Genomic DNA, 4,034 nt, shown 5'->3' with positions numbered 1-4,034 from the left:
AGGACATTTCTGTACAATTTCCTTGGCTTGTTGCAGGTTATGGAAAAATCCTTTTTTAAACCTTTACTATTGACATGATGTTTCTTATGAAATTCTGAGGCCTCCAGCACATTTCCTATCAATAATTTATCAATCTCATCATTACCTTGTGCTAGAGGGCCTGGCAGACCAGTATGGGATCGGATGTGAGTTATATATAAAGGATGACTCCTTTCCCTGATTGTATCTTGTAATTGAATAAATAGTGAAGTTAATTCTGAAGCATCAGGGATAAATTCTGCAGTCTCAATATGTAATACCACTCTTTCATCATACTGAGAGTCAGTAACTATATTGAGAGGTTCTGAAAAATCCATTAATACCAACAGAATAGCATACAATTCCGATTTTTGAACTGAATTATAAGGACTTTGAACCACTTTACTTAAATTTTCTGATTTGTAACCTGCCTTTCCTTGTTTGTTGGCATCTGTATAAAATGTCCGAACTCCAGATATGGGTTTTTCACATACAATTTGAGGCAAGATCCAATCAGCTCTCTTTATAAGATCAATTCTATTGCTTTTAGGATATTTGCAGTTAATTTCTCCCAAAAAATTACTGCAAGCTCTTTGCCAAGGTTCACTTTCTGTCCATAATTTTTCAATGTCCTCTTTAGTTAAAGGTACAACAATTTCTGCTGGATCTACTCCTGCTAATTGACGAAGTCTCAATTTTCCTTTCAAAATTAAGTCAGAGATTTTTTCCACATAAGTTTTTAATTTTTTATTTGGTTTATTTGGTAAAAATATCCATTCCAATATAATATCTTCTCTCTGCATTAATATTCCTGTAGGAGAATGCCTAGAAGGTAAAATAACCAAAATGCAATCCAGCTTTGGATCAATACGATCTACATGTCCTTCATGTACTTTTTTTTCTACCAAGGCCAATTCTTTCTCAGCTTCAGGTGATAATTCTCTTGGACTATTTAAGTCCTTGTCACCTTCTAAGGTTTTGAACAAATTATTCAGTTCATCATTTTTTACCCCAACAATAGTTCGTAGATGAGAAATGTCCCCAAATAATCTTTGAAAGTCATTAAGAGTCTGTAGGCGATCTCTCCTAATTTGTACCTTTTGAGGTCTAATTTTTTGTAGCTCTATTTTATATCCTAAATAATTAATAGAATTTTTGAGTTTTGGCTTGGTATCATATTCCATCTTCCAGAATAGTTTTAGGATTCTCAGAAGTATTTCTTTGTATAAATTCTGGGAATCAGTCCTCTAGGATTCTGCTAGAATTCTGTTCTTGAAAAATTATAAAAGGTGAGTGGGATAAACTATAACCATGTCTCCCTGCACAATAGTGTGCCTTCTCTCTCTCTCTCTCTCTCTCTCTCTCTCTCTCTCTCTCTCTCTCTATCTATCTTTCTGTCTCTCTCTCTCTCTCTCTGGAGGTATAATGGATTTCTCTCAACTACAAATAACAACTCTGCCCGTCTAGATGCTTTATCAATGTCATGATCCAGACCCCATTCTCGACTGTTTTCATTAACCTTCAGTGCTAGTCTGTCTTAGTTTGGTTTTCACTGCTGGGATAAACACCATGACTAGAAACAACTTGGGGTGGGAAATTTTCGTGTCAGCATACACAAGGAAAATCAGGGCAGGACCTCAAAGAAGAAGCCTGGAGACAGGAACCAAAACAGACACCATAGTTTGCTCAGTTTGCTTTTACTATACACCCCAGTACCACCTGACCTGAGATGACACTGATCACAGTGGGCTTGGACTGTGATTTTTGTATATTAATTATTTCTCAATTGCGGTTCTCTCATTTCAGATGACCCTAGCTTGTTTCACATTGACAAAAAATTAGCAACACAGCATCTTAAAAGAGTTCCAAGAGATGACCACATGGATCCTCTTGATGTCATGTGTGTTCTTCAATAGTACCAATCTACTTCAGAGAAAATATGGGCATTGAAGAAACTGCACATGGAGTTAACTTTCATTGTGGCAAAAGTTAGCCACTGGACAACAAAGTATCCTCGAATCAACTGCTGACAAACAGAACAAAATGGACAGACAGGACGTGAAAGAAAGGTCTACTAATTCTTGCCAAGACAAGTGTGGCTGTAGGTTTAACAAAAGACATCTTCTGAGGCCAAGATAATATGGCACCATCCCTGAAGTGGCCTTTGCAATCCAGAAAAGGTACAGTGCCCTTTTCTTTGAAGGCAGCTGAACGGGCAGTGGACTGATGGCTTCTGATGTGCAGTGGAACAGAAGATGAAACAGTTATTCTTGAAGGAGTAACTAAGCTGACAGATTCTAACCTCTCAATGGTAGACTGGCATTTAATAAAAGAGTTGAAGCCACCCGCAGGCTGAGAAGAAAGGGATGAGGAGAAGAACGGGATGCTGAGATGAAGCCACACAATTCAAGAAGAATGGACAGCTGAATTCAAAAAATAAAAAAACTTCAACAATTTCCAGAATTTAAAATCCTGAATCATGACAAGACACTAGTGGAATTCAGGTGTTTCTGGTACATGGACTGCTCTCACTAAATGTGAGATCAAACTGTTGACCTTGTGTATATCTTAGTTCACAAATGAGTCTGTCAGATATGCTAAGCCTATAGGCTGAAGATGATGTCCCAACACTACAGAGAAACCTCGAGTGACTGTCCAGGCAGCTGGCTGTTTCTGTCAACTCACATTTTTTGGAAGCTGCTTGCATGCACTTCCTGTTTTTATTTTTTTAGGTAATATTGTTTCCTTCTTGGGTCTCTGATGGAGTTGAAGATTAGATAGTTATAGTTGAAGATTAGATAGTTATAGTTTTCCTTGTTAAGAATTTCAGAAAAGAAACTCACTAAAGAAGTGTATAAATTTGAAAAACATTATAAGATAGTTGTTAGAAATATAAGTTAGTACAGAAAGTGAATCAGGTACATTTTGGACTTACCAAAATAGGATAGATAATGGAATTATTTTCTCTGAATTTGTCAAATGCAAATGAACTAGACATTGTTTAGGTATTTATTGCTTGTATATACTGTATATAGTTATTGTACTTTTTGTATACAGTTTTTCTTATATTAGTTATAACTTTTTCTTTTTATTAAAATAGAAAGGGGAAATATGGTGATATTTTATTTGTGCTGAAATGTGATTTTACTTGTATGTTAATAAAGAAAGTTACCTGGGAGTCAGAGTTAATAGCAAGCCATAGCAGAAGTCTGGCAGTGGTAGCATATGCCCTTAATCCTGATCACATGACAGGCAGATCTATGTGTGTTCAAGGATATAGCCAGCATGGAGACACACGCCTTTAATCTCAATACCAACCATAGAAGACCTGGAGGTCTGCATAGACAGGCAGTGACGAGGTGGTCATGTGGTTGGGTTTACAACCAATGAGAAGGCAGAACAGAAAGTCAACAAAAAGACAGATATGCAGGAAGTAGGTCTTTTTTGGAGGGGAAGGATGGCGGCAGCAGAGAGGGGTAAGAAAGGGTTTTAGTCTCTACTCTTAGCTACTGCTCTGACCTCTTGGGCTTTTAACTCTGCATTTGGCTCTGTTTCTTATTTAATAAGACTGTTCCATCTACATGTAACAGTATCTTCTCTCCTCTCTTACTGATCAGTCTATTACCCCTGTCTGAATGTTGATTCTTTTTTCCCCTGTTGACATCCTCATTATGAATTCCAAAGTGCACAGGTATCAGTTGTCATTTTAGCACAGTGTGACTCTTGTACTACAAATATAATTGGAATAAAAATTTCAATGGTATTTTCTCAGTAATAGAAAAACAACCCCAAAACTCATATAAACAGAAAAGATAAAAAAAAAAATAGTCACAGGTATTTTCAACCAAAATTACAACGCTAGAGACTTCATACTGCTCAATTTCAAAATATACTACAAAGTTATAGTAATGCAAACAACATGGTTCAGGAATAAAAGTAGAAGCAAAGATCAATGGAACAGAATACAGAACAGAGAAATATGTGCACACATTTCTTGTCAGTTGATTTTCAAGTCA

The sequence above is a fragment of the Onychomys torridus genome, chromosome X (assembly GCF_903995425.1).
Source record: "Onychomys torridus chromosome X, mOncTor1.1, whole genome shotgun sequence".
NCBI lineage: Eukaryota > Metazoa > Chordata > Mammalia > Rodentia > Cricetidae > Onychomys > Onychomys torridus.
This window is presented reverse-complemented; position numbering follows the sequence as displayed.